We start from the raw sequence: 18,939 nt of genomic DNA on the forward strand, positions 1-18,939 counted from the left end.
TTGTGACCACTTTCTAGTTGCAGCCAAAGAAGATGGAAAAAATCTCTAAGGCAAACTATAATGCTATTGGGCTTAAATTTGGAGGGCACTAAGACCCCATGGTTACTTTTCAAAAGCTTTGTGCCAAAGCAAGTTAATTTCTAAAAATACTGTTGGAAAGGTAAACTATAATATCTCAATTCAGACTTCTACCATATAAAGTACTTTTGCAAGCCGTGAGGTTTATTATTTTTAAAAGTAATTTCAGGCAATAGAGCCAAAAGGTAAATATGCTGGTTTTAATTCTGTAATGCTGCATGTTTGCTTACTAGTCTTGCTTTTCCTTGCCTTTCTCTTCTGCTTATAAACTTCTCGGGTTCAACAGAAACTGATCCCATATGATTGTTAAATGAAGAGATTGCAATTTCCTCAGGAAAAAATGCCAGGAAGAGAAAATAGTGCTCTTCCAGTGGACTTTGTGATGTCGTGCTGTTTCCCCAATGCCATCGTGAAAACATAGAGAAATGCTTTCTTTTCTTGCTGTTTCTATGGGAATGAAGGCAGTCTATACACTCTGGACTGAAGAATACAACACAGTGTGTACATTATTAAGTCCTCTTGGGGGGCCCAGGGAAAGAGTAAGAACTAGGAGAAGATTAAGTCATTTGAGCAAATAAATCAGAAACAGGGTTCAATTCACCAGTAACCCAAATGGTTCATCAAACAACATTATGCCAAACACTTGGGAAAGTGAAGTTTGCAGCAGGGGGTCAATGAAATACTTGGGGAACTTGTATTATTTCAGATAATATTAACTTAATGGGAAATTGTGGGGCCCAAAGGCATTTTGAGATGGCAAAAAATGGGAAGATTCTTACTTGAGAAAATGTCTAGAATTAAGAAAGGCTAAGCAGTGATTTTAAGATTAAAGGAAGTCATATGAGCAGATACAATTCCAGGGACATTGGTTTTGTAAAGGCAATTAAAAAAAACTTGGAATTTCATGAGAGAAGAAACTCTAGTGAGAGGATATTCTCTCAATTAAGGTAGATTGGCACCAGGTCTCTAATTTATAGTTTTAGGCTAGGGCTTTTTTTTGCTGAGTCACATAAGCAGTGATGAAATTTGAACCCAGGATTCCTGATTTATGAGGCATCACTTTGTGAGGCCTGTTTAGAGAAGATAATAATAGCTGACTAGCGCTAGAATGACACATTTCACATCCATTCTCACTTAGAAAGAAAAACTCAGAATAATTAAATGATTTGCCTCTGGTCACACAGCTTGTAAGGTTCAGAGGCAGAATTTTACTCCAAATTTCTCTTGCCTCTCTAAAGATGAGGTTGTGTAAATTCCAGTCTCTGTTCCAAATGATCTTGAAGGAAAATGGAGTTGAAAGGTCAAAACTTCTGGTTGTTGTAGACTCCACACTGTGGAGCTATCTGGAGCTAAGTTATATGGGAGGAAAAATATACCATTTTCTGAATTTTCATTCTTTGGAAAATTGCTACTTCTATTTAAGCTCATTCATTTCCTTTACATGGTTTATTGAAGCAATATCTTTTTTTTTAGTTTTATTTTTTACAGGGCAATGGGGAAAAGTGACTTACCCAAGGTTACACAACTAGTTAATTAAGTGTCTGAGGTCATATTTGAACTCAGGTTTTCCCAGCTGTGCCACCTAGCTGGTCCACCAATATCTTTTAGTTAATCATTAGGAGGAATGTATCCTAAAGTAAATAATTCAGACTAGAAGCTTCCTGACTGTAGGGAATGTCTTTTAATTAATTCAGCACATTGCCTACCCCATAATAGCAATTTAATAATGTTTATTGATTGACTGAATTCAAACATTCTAAAGTAAATCTATCAAGTGACAGAGCTTTGCTAGGCACCAGACATTTCAAAACAAAACCAAAAGAAAAATGGTATCTAGTTTCAAGAAGATTATACTCTACTGGGAATATATAATATGTAGGAAAGTATATAAATATATAAAAAATAGTAAAAGCCTAATGTTTACTGGCTAGACAAAAACTGCTCAATTTTTATTTTCTAGAACCTTTATAGTGTTGAGAGATAATGATTAGGAGATGAATCCCTCCTATTCCTAAGAGAAGAAAGGTAGGATGTGACAAAGATGACCTGTTTAGTTGGTGCCACTGCTGTGCAACTGTAAATGAACTGGCAGGAAAGAGAATGCTGAGACATTAACATAAAGTCTTTAGCTGAGCTGTGCAGGTGACATCTTGAATAGGTACAGAGTGTCTGAAGCCTGAAAAAAACAGAGCTACTTTCTGATGCTTGGAATCATTTAGGTGCTTATACTCTCATGGGAGGGCCTTGATTCTGATTTTTTTTCGTAATCTTTGTTCTTTAAAGATTTGCTTGCTTTTTTGTTTTCCTATTTTTAAAAATATTTTATACTTCTCAAAATGCATGTAAAAATAATTTTTAAATTTCATTTTAAAAAAATTTGAGTTCGGGGTGGCTAGGTGGCATAGTGGATAAAGCACAGGCCATGGAGTCAGGAGTACCTGGGTTCAAATCTGGTCTCAGACACTTAATAATTGCCTAGCTATGTGGCCTTGGGCAGGCCACTTAATCCCATTTGTCTTGAAAAACCCTAAAAAAAACAAATTTTGAGTTCCAAATTCTCTGTCTCCCTCCCGATCCCTTTCCCCCCTTCTTCCCTGAGATATAAACCCTTTGATATAGATTATACATATATAATCATGAAAAATGTATTCTTATATTTTGCTATTTATTTTGAAAGATACAAATTCATATAAAAACAATTATACATGGAATTACTGAGTTGTTTATACTCATGAGATACAAAGACTATGGTCAGTGAAGTGAGAAGAGACAGAGAATGATGGACTGTGTCAGTGCTAGGAGAAATCCCTAAAATTTGGGACTCAATTCAAAATTAGACATTTTATTAGTGTAAATTTTATAGCATTACAGAAACAGAAAAAAAATGAACAATTCTGGTGAAATGTTCAGATCCAATGAGTCTGGAGCAGTTCTCAAAGGGTAAGAGTTTATAAATTATCTGAAATAGGATATCTGAGGCAGGTTACCTCCGTTAAGTTTCTCATTTCCCCTCAGTTCCTTCTCCTGTTGTTGTTTATCCTTGGTCCTCGAAGTGGACCCATGATAGCATAAGGAAGGATGATAACCTGACTTGTACATTGGTTGGATTCAAATGAAGCAGAATTGCTCAGTTACCAGCCACATTCTTCCTGAATCATTGTAGTCCAGTGGCAAGACAAGAGTCAAGAAGGCTGGTCATGGCTTATTATGTAGGGCATAACTTTGACTTAAATCCTTCTTATGGCAGGTTATAAAAGAAACTCACACTCACCAATCCCACCCCTGGGGTGTTGAGTTCCAGATTGTAAATGGCAGTCCTATTGCAAGAGGTGGGAAGGAAAGGTCCATTTACATAAAGGCTGCCCCAGAAGGAATGAGTGATAACTTTATTCAAGCAAGTACCTTTTGCCACACTACCAGTTCGATAGAATCAAAGTTATACAAAATAATTTCAAGATTAATAAGATTTTTGATGTTTTATTTGCATTCTCTAGATCTGGCCATTTCAGAGAAACTAAACTTAGAACAATGTTGGTTCATATTGCTAAGTAAATAAGTACATCTATGGCCTTAAAGAATTAAATAATTTTTGCTCCTTTGGGAGCTACTTTAAGTCCATAGAAAATATAACTTAATAGACTCTTTTTACTTATAAGCAGGGGATATGTAGCTTCAAAGATTTTCCTGAGCATGGAGTTAAGAAGAAATGAGCCCTGAAGAATGAAGCTCTGGGTCATTGTAGAGAAAGTCTAGAACTCCAATGATCAGAAAATTTTCAGTGACTTCCTTTTACAGTCAGGTTATATTACAAAGTCTACATTACTTAACATGACATTCAATTTCCTTCATAATCTCTTTCCATCATCACTTTTCAAGCAAAATTCCATTACACTAGCCAGCTAGGTGGTGCAAAGAGTAGAATGCTTAGGCTGGAGTCAAGATCTGTGTTCAGCTTTGTCTCCAGATGTTTACTACTTATATGTCCCTGGGCAAATTGCTTAACTTAGTTTTGTCTATGTTTCCTCAACTGTAAAATGAAGACAATAATAATACCTACCTCTTAAAAGTTGCTGTAAGGATCAAATAGAGAAGTGTTTAACAGACACTGATCTGGCTCATAGCCAGCTCAATATATGGTTTAAGCATTAGTATTACTGTCCATGCTATTAGTTCAACTGGGCTCTTTATAATCATCATTTTCCTTCTCTTTATTCTTCCTTATTCTTTTTGCTTGGAATTTTTTTTTGTTTTTTAGAATTCCACCTATAATGGTGCTTTATCTTATATGTTAAAATTTGGTACAATGAGAAGAGTACTGGATTTCTAATCAGGAGAATGAAATTCTAATCCTGACTTTAACACTTATTAATATTGTGATAGTGGATAAATAACTTTACATACCTGAGCCTCAGTTTCTTCACCTGTTAAACAATGAAAAGAATGTATACTCCACCAATTTCACAATGCTGTTCTAAGGAAAGCCCTTTTTAAACCTCAAGTCTTTTATATAAATGTTAACTATTATTCACAAAATATTCCTCTTTCATTCTAGCCCCTTAGTGAGTTTTCATTTCTCTGGAATAATAAAAGTTATTATCCCTACTGTTCATTTTACAATTCATTATTTTCTTGTGATGTCTCTTGAGGTGTTGTATTCTTATTTGACTCAGAGTGGGAGAAATACCTCACCAGGGAAAGGTCTTTGTTATAGCATTTCAAAGTCAAGGAAATAAAACTTTACTTGGTAGAACATCAATGAGCAGCAGAATAGACTTTGTATGTGGGTTGATTCTGCCCTTAACATGTTCTGGTCATATTTTTTTTTTAAATATTGCATTGTCAGGAAAAAACTATATATGCTAGGGCTTACATGTTATATTACCCTCTCTGTGACAAACAGATTCTGTCTGCACCTAAATGTATCTGTGTTGTGGGTAGAGGTCTGGGAATATGTTCCCACATTCCTAACTTGACTCAGAAATTCAGAATTACCAAGCTTTCTACTTAGTTTATGTCCATTTTTCGCTTTAAATTATGTTTCTAACTTATCATTGATAAATTGATTTTGATTTCCACAGCCACTGCCCCAAAGGGGACAGCCATTGCTCCAACACAGGTATTCTAGCAACAATGGTGGAAGTGCTTACTCATGGGTTTGATTCTGCAAGGGAAAGTATCTGCAGTAAAAATTCAATTAAATTTTACAAGCATATATTTTTAGCAACTAATGTAAAAGATGAAAGTCCCTTTCATGTAGTCAATAGATTGTAGGCCTGGAATTAAAAAAAGATGTAGGTTTAAGTCTTTGTTCTGACAGGTATGACCTTAGATTATCTTCATGACATTGGGAGGACCATTTAATCTTTAATTTAAACTATTATAGATACTGATCGACTTGGGATATAGAAGTTACTTATTGGAAATACCCTATACCAATGAAATCAAAACTCTAACACCAATAACAAAATTAACAAGGCACTGTGCTGGGGATAGGAAAAAAATTCCCATTTTTTCTTGACGTTTACAACTTACATTTTGCTATGGATAACCATATATCAATGTATGCATAGCATAGGTTGCTGAGAATTATAGGTTTCCCAGGGGGAAGAAAAAACTAAAGTGTTACTATAGGGGTCCTGAAAGATGACAAGATCCAGAAATTTTGGAGTCCTCCTTACTGAGGGCATGGACAAATGCTAGTGGTGGAAGCTGATTGAAGATATGATGCTCCCACCTTGAAGTGAATATTAACATTAGCAGTTAAATCTTTGTTGGGCTTATTAATCTGTTTAAAGAGTGATTTGACTTCATAGATCTTGCTGTTTGCAAGATTGTTTTGCCTATCTCACAGCTGTGCTGGGCCCTGGTGAAGCTATTCACCTTCCACTTCTTTCTTTTATTGACTAACATCATTTATCCTTCAAGTTTCCTCACTCCTTTAAAAGCATTGTTTATTTGCTATTTGTACTTTTATAATGGTTTGTGGTTCCAGATAAAGATGAGTTGACTTTTTAATTGCATTGTAAGGGAATGTTTGCTATGGAGCAGTGGGTGAGGAAAAAACACAGGAGAAACACAATAGAAAAAAATACAAAAGTGAACCCAGAAGGCCAATTTCCCTGGACTTAAAAGAGAAAAGCCATAAGCCTATATTGAGCTCTCTGGCAACACAAAGAGAAGCTTCACATAGATGAATAAATATACATAATTTAGTAAGAGATTTAGAATTAATAACTCTAAGAATCAAGGAAAACTTCAAGAGGGAGATAGGATATCAAGTGAATCTAAGAAAAGCTAAAGGGGTTGCATTCTATGTGTCATAGATAGTATGCAAACACTGAGGTAGGTTTGGAATAGCAAGTCTTGGTTTCTTTGTTCTTCATCTTTGGTTCTTGAAAAGGACCTATGACCTCAGGGGGGTTAAAGGATGTTTTAACTTGCAAGTGATTTAGATGTAAGTGAAACAGAACTGTGCAAGGAGTTTAACCAGAACATAAATTTAGGATAGTGAGCCTTGAAATATGTGAAGGTGCTTGATGATGATGGGATCTTAAATGCTAAGGGAAGGAGTTTTTATATTATACTAGAAATAATAGGGAGCCATTGATGTTTCTTGAGCAGAGGGGTGAAATTTTCAGACCCATTTCTTCAGGGAAAAAAACCCCAACAAAATCTTTTAGCAGTAGTTCAATTAAAAATGTTTAATCTTTAGTCTAAATTCTTGTTCTCTATATAGAAAGCTGAAGATGAATAATTCCAATGGGTAAAGTCATGTTAAATTTAGGAAATGTGATATTAAAGCTGAGAATGCTAAAACATACAGGATACAATCTACTGTGGAATTAGATGCCATTTCCATAGTTCTTCCTTTTTATGATCTTTTTTTTTAAAAGGATATGATGGTTCAGAGGTGTGGTAATAGACATTAATCTTATTTTGACATGTAGAAGATGGCATTTAGATTCTGGGTATGTGCTCTGTGAAATGATTAGAAATTATTATAGCATAGGGAATTTGTGATTTAGTTTGAATGATTGAATCTATCCTAAAATGTTCTGGGTTGTTGGTTTTAAAAATAATTTGTGCAGTCAAAAGAAATCAAAATTGACTTCAGTCATTCATATTTTATTTTGGAAATAAGCAATAGTTGTTCTGTGTTTTAAAAAAGCAGGTCATTGTGGTATATATCTTAAAAAATCAGTCTCTCTACAAGAAAATGAAAAACATCTCTAATTCTAGAAGAGTGAGTTCTTTGTCATGACATTAGGAAATGCGACCTTATAAATTAGATATCAGATCATTTGCCTTCTAATTAGTCTTATGCATCTTTTAATTTTTATTAATATTAGTAGGGTTTAAGTTGTATTATAAAAGTGGTGAAGATTTTAAGGAAGTAAAGGAAGGAGTGCCGGTGACTACAGGAAATATGCTTTATGATGACTGGGGTATATATATTACCAAGGGGCTCAACATTTTAAAGAGAAAAGATCTCATCTCCCAATTTGCAATACCAACATTTATCAAATGCCAGCAGTGTATAGGGCACTCTTAATTTTGGAATATTTTCATCTGCCCTTACACAACCAAATTCAGAAGCGAATAACTTATAGAATAATCTATATTTGTCCTATGAAATAACAACTACCACTACTACTGTCCACCACTACCACCACCCCCATCACGATTCCTTAATGTTGGTAGTGGAGTAGATTAGAAAGGACAATGAATCTTCATTTTCTCAGTTGGTTCTCTACATTTTTTGAACAATAGCATGGTTTTGGCTATAATATTTGTAGATTCTATCTATTGGTATATCCAATAGGATTCAGGCAGAATTTTAATTAGTGCTTGACAATGAGAATTTTTTATCCCTATGGGGTAAAAATCTAGAGTTGTGGTGTGCCTTCTCAGGTAATAAGGGCTTCACACTCCCTGGGTCTCATGCCTTCTAATCCTGAGTTATGTGGAATGATATACTGCTTCTTCAAGTAATCTTAAATCACCTCTCCAGAATCCACATTTTTGGGAAGGTGACCCAATGAATAGAATGAGTGAAAACCTGAAGGAGGAAGGGAGAATTCATATAATGCTTACTATGGTGGCAGCACTGTGATTAAAGCTTTATAAATATTTCTTCACTTGATCCTCATAACCAGCCTGTGAGGGAGGTGTTGTTATTATCTCCATTATACAATTGGGGAAATGGAAAGAAACAGAAATTAGCCATCTTGTCCAAGTTGACACCACTATTAAGTGTCTGAGGTTGGATTTGAACTCAGGTCTTCCGGACTCCAGGACCAGGGTTCCATCTATGTACTCTTGTCACCTAGGTGCCTCAAACTGAGTTGAACATTAGCCTCAGACATTTAACCAGCTATACGAAATGACAAACCATTTAACTTCTGTCTGCCTTGAAGTTCAAATCTAGCTCAAATACTTACTAAGCATTTCATCCTGTCTCAGTTGTGAAAAATAATCATAATAATAGTACTTATGTCCCAGAATGTTGAGAGGATCAAATGAGATGATATTTGTAAAGTATATAGCTCATTGTCGGACATAGAGTAATTGGTTTAAGAAATAAATGCTCTCTTTTCCTCCTTGCCTCCATTTCAGGGGCTGATATTCCTCCCTAACTGTTATGATGGCAAGGTGGTACTGATTGAAAAGTTTTCCCTTTTTACCTCCAACTTTCAGCCCTGTCTTCCTCTATCTGTGGGAGGAATTTCTGGATTCTTTCCATTGCTGGATTTTCACCTTCCCTACCATTGATTTTACATATCAATTTTATGTGTTTTGCCTATATCCATTTACAAGTTGTCATTCTTATGAAACTTTAGTGGAAAATAATAAAAGGGTTAGGATAGGACATATGATTTACTGATATAGGAGGACTCCTCCTAATTCAAATCAGTACTTTCTCTGCAACTTAGAATTTTAGAAAAATGAAGGATAAATTCAAGATCTCACAACTACATTATATCACATATGAACTTGAACTTGGGTTCATAGAAGTAATGCTTCTCAAAGAAGCAATATCTTACTTTTATTATTATTATAACTTATGTTTTATGGTGTTTTTCAGATACATAGCATGTATACTCCTCCCCCCCCCCTTCCCCATATAATCATCAGGGCAACCCTGTTGTGTGTAGAGTAATACAAGCATAATTAGTCCTATTTTTATGGAAAAATTAAAGAAGAGTCATAGAAGTTAAATAATTTGTCCAGGGTCCTATAACTATTTAGCAGAAGTGGTAGAAGTTGGATCCAGGTCTACCCATGATTTTTCTTTTTTTAAAATTAAATTTCTTTCTTTTTCAATTAAGAATCATTTATTTTCCCTTCCTGCTACTTTTCCTCCCCTATTTAAATAGAAAAGGAAAGAAAATAACTCTTGTAACAAATATAATCAAGCAAAGCAAATTCCTGGATTTGTCATATTCAAAAATAAATTTATAATTCTTTTTCCTGGGCTTTTTTCCTCTTTACCACACCAATATGATATCTATTTTGTGGCAACAAAGGTTCCTTTTGGTCATGTTCCTTCCCTTCCCTCTATTAGGCTAAGGAACACTTGAATGATTTTTGCAAGTTTTCTTTATTCTTTTATATAATGTACAGGTCATACCATTGGGTTACCCTTTAGATCCTCTTTACCTTTGTTTTGGCATATCTAATACTTATCATTATAAAATAATGAGCATATTAAGGCTAGAGAGGACCTAAGCAGACATCTAGTTTTGCAGACAGGGAACTGGAAGTCCAAAGAAGTTGAATTATTCTCCCAAGATAACAAGTGCCAGAATTGGAATTTGACTGTAGAGTCCTCTACACTAATCCAGTTCTCTTTGCACTGACTTATGATCAATGCTACCTTCAAGTAGCATGATGAAAAAAGTTCACTGGATTTGTTAAAAGGATTTTGTTATTGTTTTTCTTTGTTTTTTTCATGACAAAGTAAAGCTATTTAAAAGTTTCATAAGTTTAAAGAACTTCACTAGATTTGGAGTTAGAAGACCAGGTTTTGGAATGAAGTTCTGCTATTGGTTCAGTCATGGACAACTCTTTGTGACCCCTACTGATGATGTCATACTGACTTCTTCTCTCCTCCACTATCTCTTGAAATGTGTTCAGGTTCATAGTCATTGACACTATCTCTCCATCTTATCCTCTGCCATCCCCATCTCCTTTTGCCTTCAATCTTTCCCATCATCGGTTTTTCAAAGAGTACTGTCTTCTCATTCTGTGGTCAAAGTATAAGCTTCAGCTTTACTATTTGTCCTCCCTGAAAAGAAATGGATCCACTGGAGAAAGAAATGGTAAATCATTCCTCTTTGCCAAGAAAAACTCAGATGGAGTCACAAAGGATCAGATGTGAATGAAGCGAAAAAATAACGACAATACAACTATTCCTACAGAAGTAGGAGTAGAACCCAGATCTGATCACTACTTTGTCTCTCATTTTTTCATCTGTACTAGTGATGTCAAATGTAAATAGGAAAGAGGCCACTTAACTATACATAAGAATACATGCCTGATTATATTGACTTAGAAAAAAAAATATATATATATACATATATATATATACATATACATATAGAAATATATATATATATATATATATTGCCTCTATTCTACTATATTTTATATTTCCCCAGTTATATTTTAATTTGGATCTGATTGTATTGGGAGTATTGTTGGCTGCATGTGGATTATTTGCTGGACATCTTTACTCTAAACCATCCTGCTTTCATTAACCAACTATATGACCTCAGGCATGTTTTAGCCTCAATTATCCATTACAACACACTCTTAGTTGTTGTGTGATCTCTTTGAGGCTGTTTCCTCATCTATAAAATGGGAGCTATTTAAGGTCCCTTCTAACTCTAAATCCCCTAAGATGATGGAAATGTTGCTAAAAATATTGAACATGGTATAGATGTTCTCACTTGCTAATACTTTCATTCTAGTTTTCATTTTCCAAATATATTAATGGCATGATAAAAATTATAAAAGAAAGATTAATTTTTATTTATACTGATTTGATATAATATATCATATTGACATATACTTATATTAGCTAATCAAATTTGAATTTTGAATGAAATAAAGTTTTGTTTCTTAAACATGATATATCTTCTCAGTTCCCTCAATTTGTCCCTATGGCTTCAGTGCCCAATAATTAGGAGCTTTTCCCTCAGCTTACTTAATTCTTCCATTTGCCTAAAGTGTATTGTGCATAGCGCATTATACTTGGAGTTCTGCCTTAGATAATTTCTATGACCCTGGCCAAGGCATTTATGTTTCAAAGCCTTAGATTCTTAATCTAAAAGTGATGGGACTGGACTCCGTGACTTTTAAGCTCCCTTTCAATTCTAAGCATTTGATCCTATGACTTTGTGGATATTCATCTGGTCCAAGGTATGTGAAAGCCATCCCTCAACTTTATTTTTCAAAGCAGGGAATTTCTCTCTAGATGTATCAGAGGGGTCTATAAATGAACTGAGTGACTCAGAGGTGAAATGTTTGATCGTGTTCCTTAACCTCTTGACTTTTTCGGGGTTGCCAAGACTTTGAATTATCCCCTCCTCTGGGGAGATGCCATTAACCAGGAAAGGATTTGTTGTAATTCAGCAGGTGTTTGTAATTTCTGTTTCAAACACCACTATTTAAAGAAAATAATGTCCTTTTTGTCTCTCCTTGGTTGATCTGCCTTTTGCAAAAGCCTGATTTGGACTGAGGGGCAATTCCTAGAATGACAAGAATCTGACCAGTGCTCCATTCTTAAGGGGTTAGAGGTCATCCTATCTATGAAGTGAAAGACCACAGCAATGAAAATATCTTTGCAACATCTAGATCACAAAGAACTCTCCTTGCCTGTGGGCTGGGTCCTATTAGAATAAGTGCTAGTCTCCTGATAGAGCTAAGAAAAGATAGATTGATAGAGCCTTTGAAACAATATAGTGTTAAAGGAGGCAAGTATAAAAAAAAAAAACCCAAAAAACCCTGTCTTTTCTTTTGTAGGAGACATTTGTCTGTTGACAAGTGACATTCCACACTGGGAATGGTTGTAAAAATACATTCCCTCTACCATGAAAGTGGCCTATCATTTGGAAGATAAAGGTCACAAACTAGAAAACAAACAAACAAAACCCTTCTCCCACCAAAAAATCCCCCACCAGATAAACAAAACACAAAAGAACCCCCCAAACCCCTCGGAATTACTTATAACAGAGGCTTTATCTAAAGGTCTGTGATACCCAGGAGGGAAGTATTGCTAGCCTGAAAGATCTAAGGAGGCAAAAAAGCTAGGAAGGCATATTCCCCACAGAGTACTTTATAAAAGATCATTCTTTTTTTTTTTTTAATATGAATCTCAGTCATGCTTATTACCGATCTTACAATAATTGGGCTTAGATGAAAAAAAAGTCAGACCATGGCTAATAGAACTTATGTTAGAAACTGTTAATCAAGGTCTGTTGTGTCTGTGGAGAAAAGTGTTTATAGTTCTTGAAGCATAGACACTAACCAGTGTCCTTAAGTGAATAACTGTGAGGAAATTCTCAACTGAGAGATTTTTATGTGATTAGAAGATGTCTGATCATAATATGATACAGCAGCATGCATGATGTATGCCATATATTTTTAAATCACCAAACAAAAACATTATATGTCCCTTTGCTAATTAAAACATATATACATAATTATAAAAGTTACTGAGAAGTTGCCAATCTGCTTTGGTAGAGCATATTTCCAGTCAGAAACTTGCTCCCTTAACTAATGAAATCACAGGACTGGTAAGCAAACAAAGAGAGAACACCCTCTCCCCAAATTATGGTTCCATGAAATGGTTACTTTAACATTGTGCTTTTACATGTCCTAAATTCAAGAATATTTTTAGAAGTATTTCTTTGCACAATTTAGGTAAAATCATATACTTTTAATCATTTCAAAATTAGTGATAATGGCAGTTGCTATAGTAAAATGCAAAATCCTTTACAGAAAGAGTCTGATCACAACAAGCAGCTACGGATACTTTCTTAAAAGTATGCATAGAGTTTATCCTAAGCAGTCTTTACAAAGAATTCAGCTTCCATATGTCATTTTGAACTTGGAATAAGAACAAGGTCTAGCTGTGAATAGAGCATTGGATCCAGAGGCAGAATCTTTGGGTAGGAATCTCCATCAAATCCTTACAAGCAAGGTTATGTTTATTTCTTGAGCCTCAGCTTCCTTACTTATAAAATGATAAAAACAAGAATCCTAACATTTGGAAATAATCTAATCCAATGTCTAACATTACAGATGATAAAAGTGGCTGACAGAGAGATTAAGCCATTTGAAGAATCTCAGTATTAAAAAGGAATAGAAACAAAAGTTCATCCTAGTTTTTTGAACTGCAAATCTAGTATTTTTTTTTGGGGGGGGAGATGGATACCTTGAATTTATAAAACATTTGTATACAAATATGTAACATAAATACTATAGAAATTAAACATTTATTTTCCCCTTACATTGTATACAGCTTGCATGTCTTAATATGTTGTGCGCAGATTTTCCAGTAGAGGGCAAGAAAGTACTACCTATAAAACAAAATCTATGTATATTGTTTTTTTCCCTTTCACTTTCTTTGCTAGAGAATTTATTTATTCCTGAATTGTGAAATGCTAAGCAAGATTGAGTAAAGGACTATTTAAAAAAAAAACTTTTAAAAGTTTATCTTTCCCTTATAGCAGAATGACTTTTGAACATGATCTTTACTTTTTTTTTATTGAATCCCTTTAGGAGACAGGAATGAAAGAAATGTGGATAGGATTTGGGGGAAAAAAAAGCCAGAGAAGAGATTTCAACTTGGATGAGGTGTCTTGTCAGCACTCTAGTAAACATATTATTAGGGCTCAGCACTGATCCCCAGAAGAAAAAAAAAGTCACGTTAAATCTCTGCGTATCTTGTAAAATAATTTATTGTACTTGCATATGGTAGTTGTTGCATACTTTTTAGAAAGTATGGGTAGCTGCTTGTTGTGATCAGACTCTGTCTTATAGAATGTTGGATTCTACTATAGCCACTGCATTATCACTAACTTTGAAGTGATTAAAAATACATGATTTTACTTAATTTGACTCTTTTCAGTCATTTTTTTTCAGCCATTTCTGACCTTATTTGTGACTGTCTTAGCAAAGATAATGGAGTGGTTTGCCATTTTCTTCTCCAGCTCATTTAACAAATGAGGAAACTGAGGCAAAGAGGGAAAAATGACTTGTCTAGTATGCACAGCTACTAAGTGTCTTGAGGCCAGATTTGAATTCAGGAACATGAGTCTTCCTGACTCCAGGTCTTGTGCTCTGCCTCCTGAACTCCCTAGTCATCTGATTTTCTCAATGGAAATATATTTCTTTTATTGGGGAAACAACATAGAGCCCTTTGGGGGGAATGTAAGTGCTAGGTTTAGAGTTAGAGGAGCTGAGTTCAAATTCTGACTACTACTTCTGGGATCTTGTGATCCTCCAGTTTAATTTCTCTATGTTCTAGCTTCTTCAATTGTTAAGTGTTAAGGCTGAATTAGATGGGAGGTAGAACTCTAGGATGCCTTCCTTATCATTCTGATCAGGATTGGCAATATCATCAGACAGCATTTTAGAAAAATTTTCCTTACTTGCTTTTTATTTTCTTTTTTAAAGAAAATCCTTTATTAATTATAATTTAATAAAACTATAAATTGGTTTAGCAAGATTTATTTTTAAATACTATTAGCAGAAGTCATTAGAAATATACTATTGTGTTTAGATGATGAATTGTACTGTTTTGACAATCATGCTGTTTTCCTAAATTTGCCATTGTTCCTTGGTTTATGTGTTATTTGTGGTGGTTACATGAGTCAGTAACTTTCAAGTACAAAGGTTATAGTCACTTAGTTTCTGTAAAAACAGATGGTTATCTGAACAAAGTCCAGTGTTCTTTTGGGGGATTTTTGGGTTAAGGGTAAATATGTCAGATAAGTAGGTCACTATATAATTGAGATAGGGATATTCTTTAAATTTTCTCTCTACTCCCACAAATCTGCCCATTTTGTAAGAGGAAATAATACTTTATTTCATTTAGCCATTTACTTCAATCTAGTACTTGAGGATCAAATTAACTACTGTATCCCTAATCCTCAAGTTGTTTTTATGGTGGTGATTTTTTTGCGATAGAAAGGTAACACTATTTGGGAATTTTGAACTGATCTCAGACTTTTCTATCTTTTAGACCATGTAAGATAATATTTCAGCAGGGATGAGGAATAAATATGTGCATATGGTTGTGGGAGGCAGCAGCTTAATGTGGGAACCAGTTCCACCCTTTTTTATCACTGCTGTTTTTGTCTTTGTTTCCAAGCATTTGTTTCTGCTGAATCCAGAGGAGTTTTCCAGACAAAAGCATCTGATTGGCTGTTAGTGAGTCATTCCTGTCAGGTTCATAATCAACAACTTGGTGATTGGCTGTCACTGGGCCAGGTTTCCACCCTGACTTATCTTTAACACCTTTTTCTCTCTAACTGGAGAAGCAATATGAATGGGGCCTGGGAGGGACAGAAGGATTGTGTGGGGTCAATATGATTTTTAGATGCTTACCATTTCTAGACTTAGGCTTAAATTATGATCTGGGGGGGGCATTTAGTAAATTGGTGCCTTTTAAGTCATCTCATATTTTGAATTGAATTTACTTTTTTTTACTAAAAAATAAAGAAAAGCAACACATGTTCATAAGTATTCTGTAGTCGTGACCTGTTCAGTCAGCAGTTTAACTGTTTTTCATATCCTGTTTAGAGATTTTTCCTCAGTCAAAATATTCCCTTGTATATCATTTAACTTTTGCAACTTTGCAAATTTAAGAATTCCTTGAAAATTCTTTGTCATTTCTCTCTTTTAAATTTTTCCCATACATACCATTATTTTAAAATATCCAGTCCATAAAGCAACATTACCTGTATATCATCTCTTCCTGCCTGAAGTTAAAAAAAAAGATTACTGGATTTTTGAAAGATGTTATGAAGATGTCTCACTGAGCAATTTTTGAAAAAAAGGAACAATCAGGAGTCCTAGACTCCAATAAATTAAATGACCTAGCTATATACAGTCTTGATTTCCATCTAAGCCAATTAGCTGAATCTATGCTGTTAAAAGGATGGGGTGCTTTATTTGTTTAAACTTAATTCTGCTGTGTATAACGCTTTATAGAGAAATAGTGTTTGGATTTTAGTTTGAAGATGGGAATCTGATCCTCATTCCTCCATTAAGGAGATTTATTTGAAAATCTCCTCTATGGTGTTTAGAAACTGTGAGTGATTTTCCTTTGAATTTGTGGGTTGGGGGGAATCTGCTTCTGAGGAAATGGAATCATAGATATTTGCTAGATCTCTCTCCTTGTTCAGTTATATCTAACTTTTCATGATCTCATTTGGGATTTTCTTGATAAAGATAATGGAATGGTTTGGCATTTCTTTCTGCAGCTCTTTCTATATCTAAGGAAAATGAACTAATGAACAATAGGTCCAGTGTCACATAGCTAGTAAGTGATATTGGATTCGAACTCAGAAAGAGTTGTCTTACTCCAGGACTGCACTCTATTTACTGTACCACCTAGATCTCTCTATCCAAAGGGAAATGGAGTTGAATGTCAAATCTTCTCATTACTCTTCCCTCCTATCTGACTCCTGTTTCCCTTTCCAGGACAAAAGATCACGCTGTGGTAGAGGAAAGGATTTTTATAATGATAAGCCTCTTGAGTGGGGACAAGAAATGTGTTGTTATATTTTTAAACAAATGGTTGGGAGTAATGTCTGGATCAGTAGACAGGAACTGCCTATTGTATAATTTTTGGCTATAGGAAATTCTAATCAGTAGTGTCTGCTGCTCTTTTCTATTAGGAGCCTTCTTAGCTGTTGTTTGTACTAGCAAGGGTAATTCACTATTTATGGTATGCAGAATTCATTAACGTTAGTCACTCCACTGTATTTTTTAATCACCAACAACATGTGTTACAGGGCAAAAATTTGCATCTGTCATGCTTATCAGTTTGCAGAGGTTTACTGACTAAGACACTTTTTATAATGAGCTTAAGCACTAACAGTTGAGACACCAGGAAATTACATTTTAATTGATTCAGTGTCCCACCTTTCTATAGGTTTACTTAGGTGCAAACAGAAGTCCATTTTCAATGTTTTCCATCAACTTTATATTTGGCTAATATGCGTGTTTATTTTGGTGTGCTTATTTTGGGTCTAATAAAAAAATCCTTTAGCATTCTTTTCACATGATGGTGCCTCTTTGAATATGGAAACAACCCTTAGTTGTTTCCAAACCAAAGCCCTTAGTATCTTGTAATCATTAACATTTGGAATGAAATTGCTTTATTAAATTATTTTTTAAAACCATTTTGGAATAGGAGCGAAATAATTTGGATTTACTGATAGTTTATGCAATTTAGTTATTAAAAATGAATTTGAAGAAATATTTCACTAGATTTATATGCCATATAGATTTAAAAAAATTGTTGGGTCCTTCAGATTTCAAGGATGTAAGCTTTCTGAGAAAAAAAATGTATGTGATTAAACTATATCCCTAATTTTGAACCCAAACAAAATTTCTGGCCTAAGAGTTAGCCATTTTATCATTCTTTTTTTAGTCTAGTCTTTTTGATATTTTTATATTTAGATTGTTTAAGCAGATCAGCAGATTTTGTTGATGTATCAAAAACAAAACAAAACTAAGAATTAGATAATTCCTCTGTTATTTCTTGCTTGGATAGAAGAAGAATGGTTTTATCAAACCAATTTTTGGGGAAAAAAAGTTTGAAAGTTTTCCAGGTCAAAAGTTTGAAGAGTCAAGTTAGATTGTACACTCTAAGAAGAGTTCATTATGAAAGTCTTCAGAATTAATCCATCACTAAGAAAATGTTGTGGTCATGGTAACAATTTATTCAAAATTATGCTTTCTGATTGTGATGTCCATCCCCTTTCCTAATTTTTAGACACCTGAGACCTTAGAATTAGATGTTATTTTTAAAGAGAAACTAGTTAATAATAAAAATAGTATTCACAGAACATTTGAAGCTTGCAAAACCCTTTACTTATGTTAGGTTGATAATCTACTATCTAATATACTAATGATACTCGTTAGTACTTCTAGGACATTCTGAATTTTTCACATAGATGAAGATCCCCTATTCAAATACAGCACATGTCAGATAGGATATCTATATGTGATGTCTCTTTATTATTCTTTAAAAATCTTTTTAAAAAGCAAGTTTTCATTGATATCTTTTGTTGTTTTTAGATCACCATAATTCTCTCTAGTATCCCTATTGTCCTCTCAGATAACAAATAATATTTCTAAAGACAAAAAAATTAATAATAAATTGGAGGAAAATGTCAGCATGATGAATCAAACATTGAAAAGGATTGAAAATATGTAATATACCAAAATGGTGTCTTCTCATCCATCTCTTCTTTAAACATGTTTGTTCATTATAATTTTGCAACATTCCCGTTTGATTTTTTTGTTTGTGGTTATTCTTTCTGTTTAAATATTGTTTTCTCTCTTTTCCTCCCCCTTCCCCTTTCTTTCTTCATATATAGGTAAAAATGGTACAAACACACACACATACAAATATATACATTTATTTATAAATATTGTGTGCATATATTTACATCTATCTATCTATCTATCTATCTATATATACATATATATTCTTGGTCCAGATTACTTTATTCTGAATTAAAATCACATTAATCTTTCTCTGTTTCTCTCTATTCATCATATCTGTCAATTGTATCTCACAATTTGTTTAGCCATTCCCCAAATGATGGGCATATA

Source organism: Macrotis lagotis, chromosome 6 (assembly GCF_037893015.1).
Source record: "Macrotis lagotis isolate mMagLag1 chromosome 6, bilby.v1.9.chrom.fasta, whole genome shotgun sequence".
Lineage (NCBI taxonomy): Eukaryota > Metazoa > Chordata > Mammalia > Peramelemorphia > Peramelidae > Macrotis > Macrotis lagotis.